The 7,505-nt window shown below is 37.4% G+C and overlaps 1 pseudogene; it reads left to right on the top strand.

Annotated features, from left to right (window-relative positions):
- Nucleotides 1-2,445: 2,445 nt before the first annotated feature.
- On the top strand, nt 2,446-2,507 carry LOC142147625 (U7 small nuclear RNA; annotated as a pseudogene).
- Nucleotides 2,508-7,505: the final 4,998 nt, after the last annotated feature.

The following is a 7,505-nucleotide window of genomic DNA, read 5'->3' as shown; positions in this document are numbered from 1 at the left end:
ATGTGAGGAAATAGTCTGTGCGGCAATTTCCAATGCATACCATTAAATATTACATATCTAACACAGGAGGATGAGCAGTGCCACCAAGACAACATTAAAATAAATAAAACACATGTTCCAGTTGGAATCCACCCATGTGTGCTAAAGGAGCTAATTTCAGCAATTGACAGAACACTATTTCTTATATTTATAGATTTGCTAATAACTAGATCACGGCCACATGGAACAATGATGCGACTTTAAAGTAGGAAAGGGGGGCAAAACCAGAACCAGTAGTTTAATAAACTGGGATGCTGACTTCATTGTTGGTCAATATTATGAAGGCATTCTAGGAGATGCCATTTTCAAGTACATTCTAGACAAACAAAATCATAACACAGTGTCAGCATGTTTTCATGAAATACTGGTCATGCCTATCAAATATAATCCATTTTATGGGGATGCACATTTCAAACTAGATTTTGCAACTGCAAAGGGTGTAATTTATTGAGATTGAATGGAAGACTGAAATTTCCTTTGTTTTATGCAAATTATTGTTTGTTTTATGCAAATTATCTTTTGCCAAGTTAAACATTTTAGATTAAGGCAGAAATAAATATGTTAATGGTACTATTTAATTATAGATAAAAATTTTAGCCACATCATGAAAACTGTACTTTTTAAAGATATAAAATAACAATTAATTTTCAAACAATTTTTTTTCTCACTATAAGATTGATGAAGCTTTAATAATGAACATATACATGAAAAATCGAAGGTTAGTTAATGTTTATAGCTCTTTTGCTATTTCTTTAAAAGCTTTTTGGCTGAAGCTGAAAAGCAGAAATATATTGGTTAATAATAGAAAATAAAGTTTTGAATATTAAAATGGATTTGTATGTCTAATGAATGCCTGAATATCCTTATTATTTATTCTGTGTATTGTTCATTAATATATTTAAATAGACATGATTTTATATTAATTTTACTGATACATTTTATTATAGTTTTACCCCAGATGAAATATGTTGCATTGTCATAGTACTGTATATTAGGTTTTACTGATGTGTATTACAAGTACGCAGTCCAGTACTCCTTAGGTAATAATGAAAAACTTACAGACCATGTATATACATTTTATAGGGCTGGAGATATTTTCTTAGGATTAACTGATGTTTTTGTAAAAGAGGCATTTTATTATATATATTTAAAGATGTGTTTAGGTAGCAACACTATTATAAACAGATTGAAATTGAACAGAAAGTCACACCCTTCCACAGCCTATGCACATTATCATTGCAGCATTACATTTTGTCTAATAAAGCTACACTTTATGTAAATTAACATAAAGTACTTACGTGCATTTTACTAGAGATTTTAATTAAAAATACCAGCAAATAATATAAGCTGTACTGTCAGAAAAAAATATATTGATAAAGAACAGAGAATTCAACCTTGCTCACCGTGATCACTGAAGACTGATGAAACTTTTATACACATTAAAATAAAAGCAACTGGAATTAAATGTGCAGTGTTTATAATGCATTTGTTTAATACATGTTAATAGATGTTTAGAAGCACTAATATATTGGTTAAAAAGTAAATTGTAAAATATATAGGTGTATTTTAATGTGAAAGCATTGTTATGCATGTAAGTTTGATTTTCCAGAAAGTGACTAAACTCCAAATGTATTACTTGATAATGTGAGGAAATAGTCTGTGCGGCAATTTCCAATGCATACCATTAAATATTACATATCTAACACAGGAGGATGAGCAGTGCCACCAAGACAACATTAAAATAAATAAAACACATGTTCCAGTTGGAATCCACCCATGTGTGCTAAAGGAGCTAATTTCAGCAATTGACAGAACACTATTTCTTATATTTATAGATTTGCTAATAACTAGATCACGGCCACATGGAACAATGATGCGACTTTAAAGTAGGAAAGGGGGGCAAAACCAGAACCAGTAGTTTAATAAACTGGGATGCTGACTTCATTGTTGGTCAATATTATGAAGGCATTCTAGGAGATGCCATTTTCAAGTACATTCTAGACAAACAAAATCATAACACAGTGTCAGCATGTTTTCATGAAATACTGGTCATGCCTATCAAATATAATCCATTTTATAGGGATGCACATTTCAAACTAGATTTTGCAACTGCAAAGGGTGTAATTTATTGAGATTGAATGAAAGACTGAAATATCCTTTGTTTTATGCAAATTATTGTTTGTTTTATGCAAATTATATTTTTGCCAAGTTAAACATTTTAGATTAAGGCAGAAATAAATATGTTAATGGTACTATTTAATTATAGATAAAAATTTTAGCCACATCATGAAAACTGTACTTTTTAAAGATATAAAATAACAATTAATTTTCAAACAATTTTTTTTCTCACTATAAGATTGATGAAGCTTTAATAATGAACATATACATGAAAAATCGAAGGTTAGTTAATGTTTATAGCTCTTTTGCTATTTGTTTAAAAGCTTTTTGGCTGAAGCTGAAAAGCACAAATATATTGGTTAATAATAGAAAATAAAGTTTTGAATATTAAATTGGGTTTGTATGTCCAATGAATGCCTGAATATCCTTATTATTTATTCTGTGTATTGTTGTTCATTAATATATTTAAATAGACATGATTTTATATTAATTTTACTAGTACATATTATTATAGTTTTACCCCAGATGAAATATGTTGCATTGTCATAGTACTGTATATTAGGTTTTACTGATGTGTATTACAAGTACACAGTCCAGTACTCCTTAGGTAATAATGAAAAACTTACAGACCATGTATATACATTTTATAGGGCTGGAGATATTTTCTTAGGATTAACTGGTGTTTTTGTAAAAGAGGCATTTTATTATATATATTTAAAGATGTGTTTAGGTAGCAACACTATTATAAACAGATTGGAATTGAACAGAAAGAACATATCTCCTAACCTCAAATCTCTCCGAAATCAGTTGTGTGTTATGACATATCAGCAGTAGCAGAAGTGGTGATTGGCCCTTTCTTAACGTCATTTTTTTTTAATGGATCAATATAAATCAATGACATGAATGAGACCTAAGCCAATAGTATATCAAAATCTTGTAAATCGTTCATGGACACAACCCCTTGGCCGTAAAGTGTTAAAATCTTCTGGGTAAAACCTAAAAATTCTAGAAAGAGTTTTATAACATAAAATAATGTTATTCTTTGGATCAATTGCCTAAAAAACTAATTGATTTCACTGTACGACAAGGTAATCTGTTTTCACATGTGACGAGCGTATAACTGTTCTGCTGCCTACTCTGCTGCTGGAATCTTATGATATTTACTTTCTTATGGAATAAACCTGGTTCCTACCTGAGAGAAGTCGTGAAACCAGCGATCTGCAGCGTCCAGTAGGTGACAGATGTTGTGTAACAGTTTATCATGCTGGATATAATGAGGTGCTCTCTGGTTTTGGATTTGCCGACCTTCCTTCATTGCACATTTATTGTATATTACTTAATTATTCAACATATAGAAACTACTTTTTTACATTTGGCTCCATCATTTCTTGAAGGAATAGGCTGCATCTGTCTCTTTTCCTGACAGATGAAGGTCAAGAGTGATGAGCAGTGAGCAGTGTAATGTGACTGTGGGAGTCTGTGTGCACGTTGTGATGACTGACACTGATAGACCCTGATGTATTCACAGAGATTCCCGCAGCTTTATACTAGTGAGTGGGACTAGCTCGCGGTCCACTGACTGGTGTCAGAAATCTGTGATACATACACTTATAGCCTGACTGAGCACCTAGCAGGGTCCGTCATCAACAAGGCAGGACACAAGCCTGCACTGAGCAGTGCACATCACAGCTACAAGGTAGATATCAGCTGGATGTATAATAGTGATACTGTTTAAGGACCTTATCCAAAATGTTAACTTTGGGCCTGATTCATTAAGGATCTTAACTTGAGAAACTTCTTATTTCAGTCTCCTGGACAAAACCATGTTACAAAGCAAGGGGTGCAAATTAGTGTTCTGTTTTGCACATAAGTTAAATACTGGCTGTTTTTTCATGTAACACACAAATATCAACTTTAAATTTCAGTGTACAAATAAGCTATCAAGTATTTGTGTGCTACATAAAAAACAGGCAGTATTTAACTTATGTGCAAAACAGAATACTAATTTGCACCCCTTGCATTGTAACATGGTTTTGTCCAGGAGACTGAAATAAGAAGTTTCTCAAGTTAAGATCCTTAATGAATCAGGCCCTTTGTTACCTATTTAGGCCATGTAAATATATCTGCCTGGCTGTTTCTTTTTTTTCAGAGTAATTTGGGCGCTAGACCATCTCTATGACAAACGGAACTCTTTCTTTACACTCCTCTCCCTCCAGCACGATAATCATAATTAAAAATGAGGCCTTAAGCTGAATGCAAATAAACGCATCTGTTTGTCATAAAGCATCCACTTACCTTACAGGGTTAAGTCTGGTGACATGCTGCTGCCTATGGATGCAGGGGGGTGGAGTTAGGCAGTGTTTATATATAGGAGTACTTCAATAGGCGTTTTCCCTCGTCTTCAGGAATTCATGGTGTCCGGGTGTCACTGTCATGCTGAGTACAAAGTTTAAATTAGATTAATTTACTTTTTAGCCAGTTATTCGCAGCATCTACTTTTCTTTGTTTTATTCTTGATTCCCTCTTCTCTGTTTGTCTTTCCTCCTTTATTTTATACCATATTCTGTGTTTTTCTCCCCCTTTTCCTTTCCTCTCACTTGTTTCTTTTATTTATTTTCCCCTTTTTTCTTTTTCTCCTTTCCTACATCCCTTATCTGTGATGTCTCGCCCCAGATGGTCCGTTAATCCCCCTGCTCGTTCTTATGACATTATTGATGCCCCCGTCGGGAGGGACCTCTCGGTTCAGTCATTTCCCGTTGGTGCTCCCCCCACGCCCCCTGCTCCCCCCCCCCGGTCCCACGGCGATTTCCAGGGATAGCATACCCGGTCCCAGTGCTGTGGCTTTCCGGGAAAGCTGTCAGGAGGCGGGGGCGGTGCTGTACAGCGGGGCCACTATACGGGAGCGGCGGCTATCTTGCGCCAGTCTGTGCATGCTGTGCGCATGCGCAGACGGGCTCCAGAGTGAGCGGTGAAACCACTCAGCTCCGGCAAACAAAGGAGGATCAGACCTCAAAGGCGGGCAGCAAGGGTAAAACCACCTCCCCCACCCGTTCTTGCACTCCCCTCAGTAAATATGCTGGGACTAGGTCCCTTTCATTATCCCCCACAGCAGCAGGTCAAGTTTTAGCTGAGGCAGACAATGCGCTCAGTGGATCCCATGGGGGGGATGACAACATACCATCAGCTCAAGCCCCTGTTAGTAGGGTCAGGCAACATTAAAGGAGGGGTAGTCCTCATACTTCTCCACGCCCCATGGTTAGCAAGAGAAACTTTTCCCAGTCTTATCCTCGGCAGCAGTTTCAGAGTGATACAGTTCTGTATACAGAAAGACAGCATCTAAACTCTCAATATGGCGATGAGCGCCACCTGGTGGATGACATCCAGAAATTTTGTGATTTCTTAAATTCTCAACCACTTTATTCTCAAAGTAATAATATGTTTGATGCATATAGTGGGCTCAATGTAAACGCACCAAGCACATCGGTCGCATATCATCAGCGTTTTTCTTCACCTTCAATAGGTTATAGGAATATGAGGGGATTGCCTGTGTTGCATCCTCCTTCAGGACATACTTCATCATTAAATTTCTCACCTCTGTTTCCCCCGGAGGCTTTCAGGGAACAGCACCATAGTAGTTCAATCGCATTAAATAGAAACTATTCGCACAATAGGGTTTGTAGCCACGGCGGTGCAGATGCATGTTGCCCTCATGATTGTTCATGTTGTTCCCTGCACGCGTCCAGAGAAACATATCATCAACGCAGGTCCCTAATAGGGTCAGATTCGCATTATGTACCACCTCATGCCCTCATGTCAGGTTATCAACAGGGTTATACACATACTGATCATTATAATCAACAGGCACGCACCTCTGTCATACACATCGGATCAGGCGCACACTGTTGACAGGGCAGTTGATATCCATACTGACTTCTCTTGTCATCCAGTCACGCAGGTCAGCAGTAGGTTGGAAGATGGCGGCCAAAGTGCAGCATTGGTGACAAGGACATCTGAAATTCAAGGAAGGGTCAGCCCAGGAACATCATTTCGGGGTGAGTGTGAACAAGAATTGTTATGCACACGGTCACATAGTCCTCCCATTTCCTCTACCAGTAGCGGATCCTCCTTGGGCTGTTAGAGCGGTTTGCGCAAATAATGAGGATTTTGAGCAAAAATTTTAGTGGTAGCAAAAGTCAGAAGAAGGTAGCGCATGCGGCTGAGAGCAGAAGTGCGGACAAGGGTCCAGTGGTTCACTGTTCATATACAGCGCTGACAGCAGGGATTAGAAGCAGCTCCAAGGATAGAATTAAAAAAAGTTTTTACGTGGATATCCAACATTACAGATGGAGAAGATATTACATGAATAATGTATTTCCTGCTGTACAGTGTCTTTTTGTACTATTGCCAACTCATTTACATGTTTTATATCAACTTATATGGAAAGTCCATAAAACAAATAAGTGCACATTGTGTAAAACACCTCAATGCATATATGTAGGGGGTTAGTCTGTGTATGTCCCTTGTTAGTGATAAATAATACTAGAATACGAGCCAACATCTATGGAGGATGTGTATAACTATAGCTATGTATAAAAATCCAAAAACATCTTCAGAGCTGAAAAACAAATAAATCCACAATGAAAGTGAGCAGCGCTAATTCATAGAATAGTGTCCAAAAATATATAAACCTGAGATGGAATAAACTCATAGTTAAGAGTTCCCCCAGCACACTGCTATAGCCAGCAACAGATCTGCTATTTCTACTGTAGATAAAAATGCAAAAGTCTCAGTTACACACATTTGCAAATGTATTTTTAAGCCACCCACCTCTCCACAGTGATTTTGCTAATAGGGTGGTCAAAACTCTAAACAATGAGAGTCCCATATATTTGGGCCATACATATGTGTTTTTAAATTGAGAGCCAACTTACCAAAGAGGTACCCCAGAAACCTCCAAATAGCAATCCAATGTCAGCACTCCCCCTCAGCTACTGACACCAACATGCCTCTCAGACAAATAAAGAAATGAAAGTTGCTCAATCAATTTATAGGCTACAGCAGGTGCGTGAAAGGGATAACCCCACCCTTTCACGCACCTGCTATAGCCTATAAATTGATTGAGCAACTTTCATTTCTTTATAAACTCATTGTTACAAGGGGTCCAAAAAGTCCAAACGCCCCCTGTGGGGATCCTGAGCAACGTTCAAATAATGTCCGTAAAGTGTACAGTCTCCGCAGTGTGGAGATATCGTAGTACAAATGAATCAACCTCCCGAGTGCTACCCGAAATCCGCGCATGCGCATAGAGATGGAAATGGTTCGTCGGCTAAATCAGCTGACTAATATGA

Source organism: Mixophyes fleayi, chromosome 3 (assembly GCF_038048845.1).
Source record: "Mixophyes fleayi isolate aMixFle1 chromosome 3, aMixFle1.hap1, whole genome shotgun sequence".
NCBI classification, from domain to species: Eukaryota; Metazoa; Chordata; class Amphibia; order Anura; family Limnodynastidae; genus Mixophyes; species Mixophyes fleayi.
This window is presented reverse-complemented; position numbering and strand designations above follow the sequence as displayed.